Source organism: Equus przewalskii, chromosome 20, assembly GCF_037783145.1.
Source record: "Equus przewalskii isolate Varuska chromosome 20, EquPr2, whole genome shotgun sequence".
NCBI lineage: Eukaryota > Metazoa > Chordata > Mammalia > Perissodactyla > Equidae > Equus > Equus przewalskii.
Window position 1 is genome coordinate 503,294 of NC_091850.1, and position 18,626 is coordinate 521,919.

General features: G+C 37.5%; 1 pseudogene; it reads right to left on the reverse strand.

Annotated features, from left to right (window-relative positions):
* Window positions 1–2,919: 2,919 nt before the first annotated feature.
* LOC139077987 (olfactory receptor 7A10-like) lies at window positions 2,920–10,318 on the reverse strand (annotated as a pseudogene).
* Window positions 10,319–18,626: the final 8,308 nt, after the last annotated feature.

Below are 18,626 nucleotides of genomic sequence, written 5' to 3' on the forward strand. Positions count from 1 at the left end.
CCATTTTGTCTTTTGTTTTCTAGTTGCTCTATATTTCCATTATTTCTTTTTTTTTTTTAAGTTTCTGTCTTCCGTTTCAGTTTGGTGGCTTTCTATGATGTGTTCCTTTTTTTATGTTCTGTGTCTTTGCTCCGAATCTTTGTTTTATGGTTACCATGAGGTTTGTATAAAAGCTCTCACAGGTAAGACAGCCCTTTTTCCATTGGTAGCATCTTATCTTCATTTTCCTATGCAGGTTCCATTCTTTTCTATGTATTTGTTTTCACAAATTATTTGTTTTTATATTGTGAGTTCATTACCAAATTAAGGTAGTTATAGTTATTTTTAATGCTTTTTTCCCTTTAATGTTCATGTTATAATTAAGTGTTTACTAGCCTGTTCTAAAATAGAGTTGCAACTTTATGATTTTTGTCTGTCTGTTTATCATCTTGCTCAAAGTTTTTTATCCCTTTGCCTCTGATTTCAGGTGGAGAGCTCTTTTCGTGATTTCTTGTAAGGCAGGTGTAGTGATGATGAACTCCCACAGCCTCTGTTTGTCTGGGAGAGCCTTTGTTTCTCCTTCATATATGAAGGATAACATTGCAGGACAGAGTGTTCTTGGCTGACAGTTTTTATCTTTCAGTATTTTGAATATATCATTCCACCCTCTCCTTGAGAAACTTGTAGAGTTTCTCCTAAGAAATCTGATGACAGCCTAACAGAGGTTTCCTTGTAGGTTATTATTTTTTCCCATGGCTGCCTTTAATATTCTTTCTTTATCATTGGCTTTTGATGGTTTAATATAATGTGCCTTGGAGAGGGTCTTTTGTGTTTTCTATTAGCTTCATGGATTTGTATATCCAGTTCCTTCCCCAGGTTTAGGGATTTCTCAGCTATTACTTCTTTATGTATACTCATTTCTCACTCTCTATCTGTTCTTCTGGGATACTCATTATCCTTATGTTGCCCTTTCTAATGGAGCTGAATAATTCTCATAGAATTTCTGCAAATTTTTAACATCTTAGCTTTCTCTTCTGTTCTACCTGCATCATTTCCAAGTTTCTATCTTTAATCACACTTACTCTCTCTTCCATATGGTCTGCTCTATTTCCAATGTTTTTGAAATCATTCTTACTCTCATTTATTGAGATCTTTAGCCCCAGAATTTCTGTTCAGTTCTACTTTACAGCTTCAATCTCTTTGGTAAAGTACTTCTTTTGTTCATTAATTTTATTTCGGAGCCCATTTAACTATTTTCTCGTAGCTTGTTGAGTTTCTTCATGATAGCTTTCTGAATTCTTTATCAGTTATTTCACACTCTTCCATGACTTTATGTTTGGTTTCTTATTTTCTTTTTGTAATGCTGTGTTATTGTGGCCTTTTTTGATGCCTGCTCAATTATTTGTCTGCCTTTTGTCATACCAAACACTTTTCTTATTTAAGTAAGACTTTATTTTTATTCTAGCTATTCAACCAATTGGAGATTACAGGCCTTTCTTTTGTTTTTCAGCAGGTGGCGCTATAGCACCAGCTTTTGGTTTCTCTTACCTGTGCTCCCTCTTGGCTATCTTTGAGGATGGGCACTTTCCTCACTCCACTGCCTCTATTAGGTGTGCCACCAGGTACTCTCATCATTGCAGCCTGTGTCTCTACAGGTCACTAATGCCTTGCTGTTGCCAGTGTCACTGCAGTTACAGGCTTCACCACCAATGGTATTGGGATGAATGACACGTCCACCATGTCCAGGATCACCTGGTCAGAAACACTCCTGCCATGGCAGGGAAAAGGGCAGGGTGAGAATGGAGCCAGGTTTTGCCTCTCCACCTCTACTGTTGCCCATTTCTTTGCAGCCACAGACAAAACTACAATTGGGAGGCCGGAATTGTGTGTGTGCCTCCATTGCTGCTACCAGGCTCTGAGCTACAGCTGAGGGCCCAGGATGCAGGACTCTGCCTTTGCTGAAGTTCTGCTCCATGTTGCCACAGGTGCACTGTGACTGGGAGCCATACTTACTTGTGTGCCTCTGCTGCTGCCCACTGTGTTCTCTGTGGCTGGAGGCAGCTGGTTCAGCCACCATGGCCAAGATCCAAGATGCTGGGCACCAACTCTGCTCTTCCCCCATTTAGCCTCCCTTATGTGCTCCAATCCAGTCACTTTCATATGTATCTATGTGTGGATCTCTGGCATCCTGGTGTGTTGGGCAATGTAGTCTTTGTTGGGCTCTGGATGTTTTACTTACTGTAGAAGGAAGGGGAGGGGCAAAGGAATCCTCTCACACCACCATGGTGATGATGTCTCCCTACACAAGTTTTTGATAAGCAATTTTTGCCTTATGATTCTGTGCCAGGGATACTGTGGATGCTGAGCTGATAAGAGATCAGAGTCCTAATGAAAATAATGAAACTCCACAACCAGCTACAAAAGAAACTAGGATGTTAAAGTTTATGTTATCAGGAAAAGCTGTTAACGTAGTGATACAGAAAAGAACAAAGGACGTAAAAGTGATAAAACTGTGGTTTCAAAATTTCATCTATGATAAAACATGCAAATAGCCTAACTTGTGAAATGTGTTTCACAATTTCATCTATGATAAAACATGTAAATAGCCTAACTTGTGAAATGTGTTTATTACATAAAACAAGTACAACTCATCACTCTGTTAGGCAAATGGGAATCTCCAAATTGTTTCTGATCCAAAGTTGGGAATAACTTTGAGAAATTAGGGGAAAAAAAAAAAAGGAAAAATGTCGGATATCAGAATAATCAGAAAGTTTAATAAATGGAGTTATTTAAATTTAATAAAGCAGTTAAAATTTTAAAAGTTGAAATTCCAGCATATAAATAGCAAGATTAAGTTGGTCTTTCATGATTTGATTGAAGAATCACAATTTCTGGCTGCTGGCATGGAGCCCTACAATCACTTCTTGAAAAATGGCCACTTTATGGCTTTACCCTGAAGAAAGTCTTCAGAGCTCCCTCTGTCTTTGTCCTCAGACTGTAGCTGAAGGGATTCAGTATAGTACACTATAACCACAGTGTACATCACTGAGGCTGTTGCTCTTAAGTGTGAGCTGTGGGTAGCAGCAGAGCTGAGGTACACTCTCAGGACCATACAATAAAATAAGGAGACAACTGAGAGGTGAGATGCATAGGTAAAAAAGGCTTTATACTTCCCCTGAGCTGATGAGATTCCATGTATGGAAGAAACTATCTTAGAGTCAGAGTAAAGGACGTCAGCCTGGGAACCATCACCCAGCAGGACAGCTGCAAAATACATCACCATGTTACCAAGAAAGGTGTCAGAACAGGCAAGTTGGACCACCTGATTAAGTTCACAGAAAAAGTGGTGAATTTTCAAGCCTCTACAGAAGGACAGCCACAATATCATTAAGCTGTGTAACATGGAATGTGGGATACTGATAATGCAAGTTACCAGAACCAGCAGCCCATAGAGCAGGGGGTTCATGATGACCATATAGTGCAGGGGGGTGACAGATAGTGACAAACTTGTTGTAGGCCATCACAGTCAGGAGGAAACTGTCCAACCCTACAAAGAGTATGAAAAAGGACATTTGTATATGCAGCTTTCATAAGTTATAACTTTTCTCTGTGTCTGCATATTCACCAGCATCTTTGGAACAGTGGTTGAGGTGAAATTGATGTCTATAATAGACAGATTGAGAGGAAGAAGTACATAGGGTGTGGAGGTGGGAGTCAGAGCTGACAGCCAGAGTGATTAGTAGGTTCACAAGTATGGTGACCAAGTACATGGACAGGAACAGCCCAAAGAAGAAGGATTGCAATTCTTGTTTATCTGAAATTCCAAAAGGAAGAAATTCTGAAATTTTTGTATTATTCCCTGGCTTCATGTAATTGATATGACTACCGAAAAAAAGAGAAAAAAGAACATGACACAATCATGAATTACTAACCTGGCAGATATGCTATTATTTATATTCTACACTCAAGAAATTAATTTTTACATTTATGTATGGAGCATGATAAAAACACTAAAAAACTAGGAATAATAGGAAACTACCTTAATGTTCTAAAAGCCATTTATGAAAACCCACAGTGAACATTATACAACCCCATTAATTATACAGTATTCATGGGAAAATGGTTCCAGGACTCCCACAGACACCAAAATCCACACATGCTCAAGTCTCATATATGAACTAGCATAGTATTTGCATATAACCTATGCACATCCTCTCATACACTTTAAAACATCTCTAGATTACTTATAATGTAAATGCTATGTAGATAGTTGTTACACTGTATTGTTTTGGAGGATTAATGAACAGAAAAATATCTGTGCATGTTCATTACAGATGCAGGTATCATAGGTCTTTCAATCTGTTGTTGGTTGAATCCACGGATATGGAACCCACGGATATGGAGGACCAACTGTACTCAATGGTGCAAGATTGATCCGTTTTCTTGTAAGATCAGAAACAAGACAAGGATGCCCACTTTTGTAACTTTGATACAAAATAACACTGGAAGTTCTAGACAAAGCAATTAAGTCAAGAAAAAGAGGATGGCCAACAGGCACATGAAAAGATATTCAACAGCACCAATTATTAGGGAAATGCAAATTAAAACTATAATATGATATCACCTTATGCCTATCAGAACGGCTACAATTAACAAGACAAGAAATAACAAGTGTTGGAGAGGATGTGGAGAAAATGGAACTCTCATACACTGCTGGTAGGAATGAAAACTGGTGCAGCCACTATGGAAAATAGTATGGAGATTCCTCAAAAGATTAAGAATGAGTCTACCATATGATCCAAGTATTCCACTTCTGGATACTTATTGATATAACATGAAAACACGAATGCATAAAGATACATGCACCCCTATGTTCATTGCAGCATTATTCACAACAGCCAAGACCTGGAAACAACCTGAGTGCCCATCAGTGGATGAATTGATAAAGATGTGGTTTATATACACAATGAAATACTGCTCCGTCACAAAAAAGATGAAATGTTGCCATTTGCAACAACATGGATGGACCTTGAGAGTATTATGCTAAGTGAAATAAGTCAGAGAAAGTCAAATACATATTATTTCACTCATAAGCTGAAGAAAACAACAAACAAGCAAACACATAGAAACAGAGATTAGATTGGTGGCTGCCAGAGGGGAAGGGTGAGAGAGGAGGCAAAAGGGATAATATGGCACATGTGTACAGTGATGGATGGTAATTAGTTTTTGAGTTGTGAGCATGGTACAGTCTACACAGAAATTGAAATATAATGAAGTACAACTGAAATTTATATAATGTTATAAACCAAAGTTACCGCAATAAAAAATTTGATAAATTAACATTAAACAATATTTATCACTAAGGAAGAACAAAAGATGAGGGAAACAAAGAGAAAGAAAGAAAGTAAGTAAGAAAGAAAGAAAGAAAGAAAGAAAGGGAATCCAAATTGGAAAGGAGGAAATAAATTTATGTCTGTATGCAGATGATGTGATCTTATATGTAGAAAATTCTAAAGATTCCACACAAAAAAAACTAATAGAACTAATAAATGAATTCAGCAAAGTAACAGGATAAAAAATCAACACACAAAAATCAGTTGCATGACTGTATACAAACAATGAACAACTTGAAAAGGAAATTACAAAACGAATTCCTTTTACAATGTTATCTGAAAGAATAAAATACTTAGGAATTAAGGAAGGAGGTGAAAACCCCAAGGAACTTGAAGAATCATGGAAACATTTCATCAGTAAAAGATAACGATATCCTTCAGTAACTGAACTCAAAGGCATGGAATTTTGTGATGCAGCTGATAAAGAATTGATGTTTTGAGGAAACTCAATGAGCTAAGAAAACACAGAAAGATAAATCAGTGAAATGAGGAAAGCAATATGTGAACAAAATGAGAAATTCAACAAAGAGCTAGAAATCATACAAAAAAAAACAAATAGAAATTCTGGAGCTGAAGAATTTAGTGAATGAAATGGAAAATACAATAGAGAACATAACAACAGAATAGACCAAGGAGGATATAGAAGCCGTGAGTTAAAGGATAAGACTATTGAATAACCTGCTCGGAGGAGAACAAATAAAACAGATATAGAGAGAGAGACACCAGAATACACAGTTGTCTCAAGGACACATGGAAAACTCTCCAGGAGAGATCCTATGAGAGGCCACAAAAAGTATCTTAGCAAATTCAAGAAGGGGAAATCATACCAAGTATCTTTTTTGATAACTCTGATATGAAACAAAAATCAATAACAGGAAGAAATATGGAAAATTCACAAGCATGTGGAGATTAAATTACATGCTCCAGAACAACGAATGGGTCAAAGAAGAAATCAAAAGGGAGATCAAGAGAGGCCTCACTAGGGATCATTGGCCACCTGCCCTAAACAGTTCCTGGGGGCTCTGCCACAGCCTCTATCACTATGTGATCTGCTCTGGCCATGGGAGTAATGGGAAGGATTCAGGGGGACCCAGGAGGCCTAGAAGTGGACTTGGTGGCCATTTAGGATGTGGCTGTGAACTTCACCCTGAAGGAGTGGGCTTTACTGGGTCCTTCATAGAAGAAACTCTACAGAGATGTGATGTGAGAAACCTTCAGGAACCAGGCCTCAATAGGAAAAACATGGGAAGGTCATGATATTGAAGATCAGTACAAAAACCAGGGTAGAAAACGAAGAAGTCATATGGTAAGGAGTCTGTGAAAGTGAAGAGAGTACTCAATGCAGAAAACATTTCAGCCTCATTCCAAATCTCAATCTGACAAGAAAACTACAGGAGCTAAACCATGTGAATGATGTGCATGTGGGAAACTCTTTGTGCGTCATGCATCCCTTAACAGGCACCTTAGAGTCACACTGAATCCACACCATATGACTATCAACAATATGGAGAGAAGCCATATACGTGTAAGGAAGGTGGTTTCACTCTTACCAGTTTTCTTCAAATACATGAAAGAACTCATACTGGAGAGAAACCCTATGAATGTAAAAAATGCAGTAATGCGTTCACTTCTTCCAGTTCTCTTTAAGTCCATGAAAGGATTCATACTGGAGACAAACTCTATAAATGTAAAAACTGTGGGAAAGCCTTTATAGCTCCCTCAAGCCTTTGATCACACATGATCTTTCACACTGGAGATGGACCTTATAAAAGTAAGGAATGTGAGAAAGTGTTCATTTCTTCCAGTGCATTTCAAGTACATGAAAGGAGTCACAGTGGAGAGAAACCCTACGAATGTAAAGATTGCAGTAACACATGCAGTCATTCCAGTACACTTTGAATATACGAAAGACGTCACACTGGAGAGAAACCCTATGAATGTGAAGAATGTGAGAAAGCCTTAAGTTCTCATCAAAGTTTCCAAATACATAAAAGAAGTCATACAGGAGAGAAACGATATGAATTTAAAAATGTAGCAAAGCTTTTAATTTTCCCAGTTCTCTTCAAAGACATGAAATAACTCACATGGGAGAGAAACCCTGTGAATGTCAGTAAAGTGGGAAGGCCTTTATTTTTCATGCAAACTTTCAAGGATATACAAGAAAGCATACTAGAGGAAAAACCAATTAAATATAATGGATGCGGGAAAGGCTTTCATCATCACAGTTCTTTCTGAAGGCATAAAAGGAGTCACTTGATAAAAAGTAAATGAAAGTAAACAGCATGGGAAGGACTTCAATTAGCCTACATCCTTCTGTGTGAAACTCCCATCAAAAAGAAATATACATCTAGGTAATATGTGAAAGCTTGATGGAAATTAACTTGTGTATAATGTTCTAGAAACTTTCAACATGAAAGACTTATAAAAGTTGTAAATATATTGTGTTTATCTTGCATCTTTCTTAAAGTGCAACATTGGATTATGGATTTCTATTAATTACTTTCAGAAATGAATATTGAGGAGAAATAACTGTGCAAGTCATCTTTGATCTCTAGTACATAAGATTACTAGGTAGTGCTTTTTCTTTAAATCAGTTAATAATATTTTCCTTTAACTTTTTTATAGTGTTGTAATTGTTCTCTGTTAAGGGGCCACTGAAAAATGACAGTTTGTATTTGTTGGAATTTTCATCCTGGCCTTGTATTGCTGCTCCTGGATATGCTTAGTCTATTGTATATATTTCCCTTATTAGATAAAGCTCCTTTTTCCAGGTGGTGGGTACTGTTTTTATTTTCCATAATATTAAACAGTTGGAAGAAGTTTTTAGGTATGGTAAATTTTTAAAAAGAAAAAGAGGGAATCAAGAAATAACTTGAAATGAGCAAAAATGGAAGCACAATATACCAAAACCTATGGGGTACTGCCAAAGCAATTCTAAGAGGGAAGTTTATAGTAATAAATGCCTACATTAAGAAAGAACTCAAATAACCAACGACACTTTACACCTCAAGGAACTAGAAAAAGAAAAACAAACTAAGTCCAAAGTTAGGAGAAGGAAGAAAATAACAAAGATCAGAGCAGAAATAGATCAGAAACCAGAAAAAAATAGAAAAAAAATCAATGAATCTAAGAGCTAGTTCTTTGAAAGGATACACAATATACACCAACCTCTAGTTACACTAAGATAAAAGAGAGAAGAATCAAAAAAATACAATAAGAAACTGATACCCCAGAAATACATAGGACCATAAGAGAATACCATGAACAATTATATGCCAACAAATTGGATAACTTAGAAAAAATGGATACATTTTTAGCACATACAACCTACCTGACTACATCAGGAAGAAATAGAAAATCTGAACAGACCAATAATGACCAGGGAAATTGAATCAGTAATCAAAAACCTCCCAACATGGAAAAGCCTGGTACCAGATGGTTTCAGTAGTGAAATATAGCAAACATATAAAGAATATTTAATGTCAATCCTTCTCTAACTCTTCCAAAATATTGAAGGGGAAGGAACACTCCAAAAACCATTTTACAAGAGCAATGTTATCCTGATACCATAACCAGATAAGGATACAACAAGAAAAAAACTATAGACCAATATCCCTGATGAATATAGATGTAAACATTCTCAACAAAATATTAGCAAGCCAAATTAAAAAGCACAGTAAAAGGATCATTCACCACGGTCAAGTGGGATTTATCCCTGTGAATCAAGGCTGGTTCAACATACATCAATCAATAAATGTCATACACCATATTAATAGAATAAAAGATAAAAATCATATGATCATCTCAACATCTTCAGAAAAAGCATTTGACAAAATACAACATCTTTTCATGATAAATCCTCAATAAATAGGATATAGAAGGAACATACCTCAACAGTATAAAGGTCATATACAACAAACACATAGCTAACATCATGCTCAAGGGTAAAGGGTTGAAAGCTTTTCCTCTAAGATCAGGAACAAGACAGGTGTGTCCAATCTCACCACTCCTATTGGACATAGTACTGGAAGTCTGACCCAGAGAAATTAAGCAGGAAAAGAAACAAAATTCATCCAAATTGAAAAGGAAGAAGTAAAATTGTCATTTTTTGCAGATGATATGATCTTTTATACAGAAAATTCTAAAGAATCCACCAAAACACTATTGGAATTCATCAATGAATCCAGTAAAGTTTCAGAAAATAAAATCATCATACAGAAATCAGTTGTGTTTCTATATATTAACAGTAAAACATCTGAAAAAGAAATAAAGAAAACTATCCCATTCGCCGTAGCATCAAAAACAACGAAATAGTAATAAATTTAACCAAGGAAATGAAATATATAGACAATTAAAACTGTAAGACATTGATGGAGTTGATATCAAGATGGCAGCATACACAGACTCTCAACTCACCTCCTCCCATGAACACAACCAAGATACAATTATTCTTGGAAAAATTACCACTGAGAGAGAACTGAAAATTGGATCAAAAGAACCCACACAACAAGGGACAGTCCTGACTGAGGTGGAAGAGGAAGAATTTCCTTTCTGGAGAGAAAAAAGCCACCTTCATGAGCTGCAGAGCTTCACGGCCATCTGAGAGCAATCCTAATATTAGGATTGTTCCCTGGAGGAGTGGAAGCGTGTTACCACTATAAGCATCCTTCAGACTCAGCACAACTGAGATGAGTGTCATAACATCCCACTTTGCTGGCTATTAACTACAACAGGGAATACCCCTGGAAAACCTATGGGACATAAGTGGGGAAAAAAACAACACTTAAGGGCCCATGCACAAATTCACCCATTTTGGAAAGCAACGTAAAGTCATCAGAAAGAAAGGTGCACAGACCTTTGGTGAAAAGAGACTCACCTGATAGGCTGTAGTGCATCTTGGTGAAAAGTGAGACATCTCCAGGGACTGAGACAGTGGTGACAGCCATTAGTGTGACCTAGATAGAGGTGTTGACAGAAGCTCGCAGATGCCATTGGAGTTCTTCCCCTGGCCTGTTAGCCCAGGGTCTGCCCCACCCACTAGAGCACTTATTTAATCCTGCTCAGCCATGGCAGGCAGACTGCCCTAGGGACTAGCCTCACCCAACAGCAAGCCCTCAGGCAACTCTTCAGCCTGTATAGACTGGGTCCCTGGATCCTCTGCAGGCAAGTGAGTGGGTGCACTTCTATGGGGCAAGGCATGCATGAGGAGAGTGTGGAGCATGTGGGGCATTGGTGGAGTGTATGACGACCTCTGCAGTGGGGTGACTGGACATGCTCCACAGGGCCAAGATGTGTGCATGGGCCAGGACTGTGTTGATCGTGTGTGTGGACCTGTGTGCCCTGAGGCTTATCAGTGGCAGAAGACTGGTGCTTCTCAAACAGTCACATTGGGGATCAGCCCCACCTTTAAAAGCCTGAAACAGTTGGGTGCTCTTGAGCCTGGGGCCAACTCCACTCAGCTGCACTCCTGAGAGAGCTTGCAACATCTTTGCAGGCTGGAGGCCTACAGTATTTGTAAGCTCCTGAGCCTAGCGAACAGCCAGACTGAGGGCCTAGTCACTTAACAGGAAAACTGCAGCAAGTATGTGTTATTAGGCCTTGCAGACAACTGAGCTGGTGCTCCCCAAACCCAACAAAGTGACAGAAGTGTCCAGAACAGCCACACACAAATGAGCATTACAATCAGCTGGCCAGGGATACAGCCTAGACTCCCTGGGCACCTGCAGCAAAAGCAACCCCATCACAACAGAAGGACACACATAGCCTACACAGGAGTCACTCCTGGAACATTTCGAATTGGTGATGAGGGGAAGCACACTGCTGGGCCTCAAAAGGTGAATCCTACATAAGGCAACTTCTCCAAGATCAGGAGACACAGCTGACTCACCTAATACATACATATAAGCACAGAGAAAGAGGCAGAATGAGGAGGCAAAGGAACAGGTTCCAAACAAGAGAACAGTACAAAACTCCAGAAAAAGAACTAAATGAAACAGAAATAAACAATCTACCTGACAAAGAGTTCAAACAAAAATTCATAAAGATGCTCAACAATCTTGGGAGAAGTGTGGATGAACATTCACAAAGAATTGGAAAATATAAAAAAGAACCAATCAGAAATGAAGAATACAATCTGGAAAGGGAAAATTCACTAGAGGGACTCAATAGCAGAGTAGTTGACACAGAAGAACAGATCAGTAAGCTGGAAGAAAGACTAGAGGAAATCACCAAGGCTGAACAAATAAAAGAAAAAAGAATTAAAAAGAATGAGGACAGTCTAAGGGAACTCTGAGACAACAACAAGTGCACTAACATTCACATTATAGATGTCCCAGAAGGACAAGAGACAAAGGGGCAGAGAATCTATTTAAAGAAATAATAGCTGAAAACATTCCTAACCTAAGAAAGGAAACAGACATCCAAGTACAGGAAGTACAGAAAGCACCTAACAAGATAAACCCAAAGAGGCCCACACCAAGACATATTATAATTAAAATGTCCAAAATTAAAGATAAAGAGAGAATCCTAAAAGTTGCAAGAGAAAGCAACAAGCGACATACAAAGGGAACACCATAAGCTATCAGCTGACTTCTCAGCAGAAACCCTACAGGCTAGAAGAGAGTAGCGTGACTTATTTAAAGAGATGAAGGGAAAAAACCTACAGCCAAGAATACTCTACCTAGCAAGGTTATCACTCAGAATGGAAGGAGAGATAAAGAGTTTCCCAGACAAGCAAAAATTAAAGGAGGTTATCACCAAGAAATCAGTTTTACAGGAAATGCTAAAGGGACTTATTTAAGTTGGAAAGACAAGACTACAAATAGAGATAAGAAAATTATCAAAAATAAAAGACACTAGAACCACTGGTAAAGGCAAAAATAGTGTAAAAGTAGCAGATCAACCATCTGTGAAGAGAATACAAAGGTCAAAAGACAAAAGTACTAAAATTACCTACTTCAATGATAAGAGGGTAATGGATAAACACACACAAAATAAGTGGTTAGATTTGATATCAAAAACATAAAATGTGGGAGAGTAAAAGAGTAGAGCTTCTAGAAAGAGGTCAAACTAAAGAGACCATCAGCTCAGTGCAGATTGCTATATACATGATAATCACAAACTAGAAAACTATAATTAATACACAAAAAAATTAAGACAAAGGAAGACAAACACTAAAGAAAGCCATAAAATCACAAGAGAAGAGAGCAAGAGATGAGGAAAGGAACAGAGAGTCATAGGGTGGCCAAGAGGAAAAAAAACAAGACCCATATATATGCTGCATACAAGAGACACACTTCACACCTAAAAACACTCAAGCTGAAAGTGAAGGGATGGAAGAATATACTCCATGCAAATGTCAATGAAAAGAAAGCTGCGACAGCAATACTTATATCAGACAAAGTAGACTTTAAAACAAAAACTGTAGGGGCTGGTCCCATGGCCGAGTGATTAAGTTCACATGCTCCACTGCAGGTGGCCCAGTGTTTCATTGGTTCAAATCCTGGGCGTGGACATGGCACTGCTCATCAAACCATGCTGAGGCAGCATCACACATGCCACAACTAGAAGGACCCACAACAAAGAATATACAACTATGTTCTGGGGTGCTTTGGGGAGAAAAAGGAAAAAATAAAATAAAATCTTTAAAAAAAACTGTAACAAAAGACAAAGAAGGGCACTAGATAATGATAAAGGGAATGATCCAACAAAAGGATACAACACTTGTAAATATCTATGCACCCAACATAGGAGCACTTAAATATATAAAGCAACTATTAACAGACATAAAAGACGAAATAGACAATAACACAATAATAGTAGGGGACTTTAACATTCCACTTACACCAGTGGATAGATCAGCCAAACAGAAGATCAGGAAGGAAACATTGGCCTTAAATGACACATTACACCAGGTGGACTTAGTAGATATATATAGAACATTCCATTTAAACACTTCAAAATACACATTCTTTTCAAATGCATATGGAACGTTCTCCAGGATTGATCACATATGAGGCCACAAAACAAGTCTCAATAAACTTAAGAAGATTGAAATAATACCAAGCATCTTTTCTGACCACAAAGTTATGAAACTGGAAATCAACTACAAGAAGAAAATCACAACACAAGTTGGAATAAAATATGAGAATAATAGCTTAGGAGGGGAGGAGGAAAGAGACTGAATCAGTTTAAACTAAGGAAATAAGAGACCATCAGAAAATGGAGTATGTTATGCACGAGTTTCTGAATACAAACCTCAGGGAAGCCACTAAACTAAAAAATAGAACAGAGACACAAAAAATAAATAAGGAAAAAACAAAGAAACACAGCATAAAAAACTGCATAATTCAATGGGTAGACCAAAACACACAGGACAAGAAACAAAGGAAATGCAGGAAAACCAGAGAATGAGTGACAGAATGACAGCATTAAACCCTCATACATCAATAATCACCCTCAATGTAAATGGCTTGAGCTCTCCAATAAAAAGACACAGAGTGGCAAGATGGATTAAAGAACAATATCCAACAATCCGTTGCCTCCAGGAAACACATCTCAGCTCCAATGACAAACACAGGCTCAGAGTGAAGGGGTGGAAGATGATACTCCAAGCTAATGGCAAACAAAAGAAAGCACGCACTGCAATACTTACATCAGACAAAGTAGACTTCAAGATAAGGCAGGTAAAGAGAGACAAAGAGGGGCAATATATAATGATGAAAGGGACACTCCATCAAGAAGAAATAATGCTTATAGGTATCTACGCACCCAACACAGGAGCACCAAAGTTCATAAAGCAACTATTAACAAACCTAAAAGAAGATATTAAAAATAACCTAATAATAGTAGGGGACCTCAACACCCCACTCACATCATTGGACAGATCACCCAGACAGAAAATCAACAAGGAAACAGTGGAATAAAACAAAAAGCTAAAACAATTGGACTTAATAGACATACATAGAACACTCCATCCAAAAACAGCAGAATACACATTCTTCCCAAGTACACACAGAACATTCTCAAGGATGGACCATATTTTGGGAAACAAGGCAAGCCTCTACAAATTTTAAAAAAATTGAAATAATAACAAGCATCTTCTCCGATCAGAATGCTATAAGGCCAGAAATTAATTACAAGAAAAAAGCTGAGAAAGGCACAAGGATGTGGAGACTAAACAATATGCTATTGAACAAGCAATGGATCATTGAAGAAATTAAAGAAGAAATCAAAAAATACCTGGAGACAAATGAAAATAATAACGTGCCATACTAACTCATATGGGATGCAGGAAAAGCTGTATTAAGAGGAAAATTCATCACAATATAGGCACACCTTAACAAACAAGAAAAATTCCAAATACGCAATCTCAAATTACACCTAACTGAATTAGAAAAAGAAGAACAAAGCCCAAAGCCAGCAGGAGAGAAATAATAAAAATCAGAGTAGAAATAGATGCTATTGAAACAAAAAAGGCAGTAGAAAGGATTAATGAAACAAAGAGCTGGTTCTTTGAGAAGAAAAATAAAATTGACAAACCCCTAGCCAGACTTACAAAGAAAAAATAGAGAAAGCTCAAATAAACAAAATCAGAAATGAAAGAGGAGAAATAACAACAGACTCCGCAGGAATACAACGGATTATAAGAGAATACTATGAAAAACTATATGCCAACAAAATGGATAACCTAGAGGAAATGGATAAATTCTTAGACTCCTACAACCTCCCAAAGCTAAGTCAAGAAGAAACAGACAATCTGAACAGACCAATCACAAGGAAAGAGATTGAAACAGCAATCAAAAGCATCCCAAAGAATAAAACCCCAGGACCATACGGCTTTTCTGGGGAATTCCACCAAACTTTCAGAGAGGATTTAATACCTATCCTTTTCAAGCTATTCCAAAAAATTAGGGAGGATGGAACACTTCCTAACACATTCAATAAGGCCAACATCACTCTTATACCAAAGTCTGACAAGGACAGCACAAAAAAGGGGAACTACAGGCCAATATCACTGATAAACATAGATGCAAAAATTCTCAACAAAATTTTGTCAACCCAAATTCAGCAATACATCAAAAGGATCATACATCAATATCAAGTGGGATTTATACCAGGGATACAGGGATGGTTCAACATCCACAAATCAATCAATGTGACACACCACATCAACAAATTGAGGAATAAAAACCACATGATTATCTCAATAGATGCAGAGAAAGCATTTGACAAGATCCAACAGCCATTTATGATAAAAACTCTAAACAAAATGGGGATAGAAGGAAATTACCTCAACATAATAAAGTCCATATATGACAAACCCACAGCCAGCATCATACTCAATGGGCAAAAACTGAGTGCCCTCGACAAGTATCACCACTCTTATTTAACATAGTACTGGAGGTTTTGGCCAGAGCAATTAGACAAGAGAAAGAAATAAAAGGAATCCAAGTAGGGAGTGAAGAAGTGAAACTCTCACTGTTTGCAGATGATATGATCTTATATATAGAAAACCCAAAAAATCCACTGGAAAACTAACAGAAATAATTAACAACTACAGTAAAGTTGCAGGGTACAGAGTCAACTTACAAAAATCAGTTGCTTTTCTATACTCCAATAATGAACTTACAGAAAGAGAACTCAAAAATATCATTCCATTTGCAATCACAACTAAAAAAATAATGTACCTAGAAATAAATTTAACCAAGGAGGTGAAGGACTTATACAAATAAAACTATATGACATTACTGAGAGCAACTGATAATGACTTAAAGAGATGGAAAGAGATTCCTTGCTCATGGATTGGAAGAATAAACATAGTTAAAATGTCCATACTACCCAAAGCAATCTACAGATTCAATGCAATCCCTATCAGAACCCCCAACGACATTCTTCACGGAAATAGAGCAAAGAGTACTAAAATTCATATGGGGCGATCAAAGACCATGAATTGCTAAGGTAATCTTGAGAAAAAAGAACAGCTGGAGGTATCACAATCTCTGATTTAACAATGTACTACAAAGCCATAGTGACCAAAGCAGCATGGTACTGGTAGTAAAACAAGCACATGGATCAATGGAACAGAACTGAAAGCCCAGAAATAAAACCACACATCTACTGTCACCTAATCTTCAACAAAGATGCCAAGAACATACAATGGAGAAAAGATAGTCTCTTCAATAAATGGTGTTGGGAAAACTGGACAGCCACATGCAAAAGAATGAAGGTAGACCACTATCTCACACCATACACAAAAATAAACTCAAAATGGATCAAAGACTTGAAGATATGTCCTGAAACTATAAAACTCCTGGAAGATAATATTGGTAGTACACTCTTTGACATCAAACTAAAAAGGATCTTTTCAAATACCATGTCCTCTCAGACAAGGGAAACAAAAGAAAAAATAAACAAGTGGGAATTCATCAGACTAAAGAGCTTCTGCCACACAAAAGAAACTAGGATAAAAACAAGGAGACAACCCACCAACTGGAAGAAAATATTTGCAAATCATATATCTGAAAAGGGGTTAATCACCATAATATATAAGGAACTCACACAAATGAACAATGAAAAAGCAAACAACCCGATCAAAAAGTGGGCAGAGGAGATGAACAGACATTTTTACAAAGAAGATATACAGATGGCCAATAAACACATGAAAAGATGTTCATCCTAATCATCAGGGAAATGCAAATCAAAACTACACTAAGATACCACCTTACACCTGTTAAAATGTTTATAATAACAAATGTTGGAGAAGGTGTGGAGAGAAGGGAACCCTCACACACTGCTGGTGGGAATGCAAACTGGTGCAATCACTATGGAAAACAGTATTGAGATTCCTCAAAAAACTAAAAATAGACCTACCATATGAACCAGTTATCCCACTACTGGGTATCTACCCAAACAATGTGAAATCAACAACCCAAAGTAACATATGCACCCTTATGTTCACTGCAGCACTATTCACAAAAGCCAAGACATGCAAGCAATGCAAGTGCCCATTGACCGTTGATTGGATAAAGAAGATGTGGTATATATATACAATGGAATACTACTCAGCCAGTAAAAAGACAAATTCATCCCATTTGCAATAACATGGAAGGACCTAGAGGGAATTATGCTGAGAAAAATAAGCCAGACTGAAGAAGACAAACACCAGATGATTTCACTCATATGTGGAATATAAACAAGTTCCAGGACAAAGAAAAGAGTTTAGTGGTTATCAGGGGAAGGTGGGTGGGGGGGACACTGGGTGTGAAGGAGAGCACTTATGTGGTGACAGTCAAGAAATAATGTACAACTAAAATCTCACATTGATGTAAACTATTATGAACTCAATAAAATTTTTTTAAAAAACTAACAACCCAATAAAAAGTGGGCAAAAGATCTGAACAGAGATTTCTCCAAAGAAGATATACAGATGGCCATCAGGCACATGAAAAGATGTTCAACATCATTAACTATCAGGGAAATTCAAATCAAAACTACAATGAGATATCATTGTATCCTGTCAGAATGGCTATAATTAATAAGACAGGAAACAATAAGTATTGGAGAGGATGTGGAGAGAAGGGAACCCTCATAGTCTGCTGGTGGGAGTGCAAACTGCTGCAGCCACTATGGAAAACAGTATGAAGATTCCTCAAAATTTAAGAATATATCTACCATATGATCCAGCTATCCCACTATTGGGTATTGGTCAAAAGAACTTGAAAACACAAATGCATAAAGATACATGCACCCCTATGTTCACTGCAGCATTGTTCACAGTAGCCAAGACTTGGAAGCAACCTAGGTGCCCATCAAGGGATGAATGGATAAAGATGTGGTATATGTATACAATGGAATACTACTCAGCCATAAGAAATGATGAAATCTGGCCATTTGTGACAACATGGATGGACCTTGAGGATATTATCCTAAGTGAAAAAAGCCAGAAGGAGAAAGTCATCTACCATATGATCTCATTCATAAGTAGATGATAAAAACCACAACAAACAAATACATAGAAACAAAGATTGGATTGGTGGTTACTAGAGGGGACCAGAGGAGGGAGGAAGGCAAAAGGTATGTGGTGATGGATTGTAATTAGTCTTTGGGTGACGAACATGATGTAATCTACACAGAAACCAAAATACATGACGATGTACACTTGAAGTTTACATAATGTTATAAACCAATGTTACTGCAACAACAAAAAAATCTAGCCTTACCAAAGTGACTTCTTAGTTGTAATACCTTGCCAAT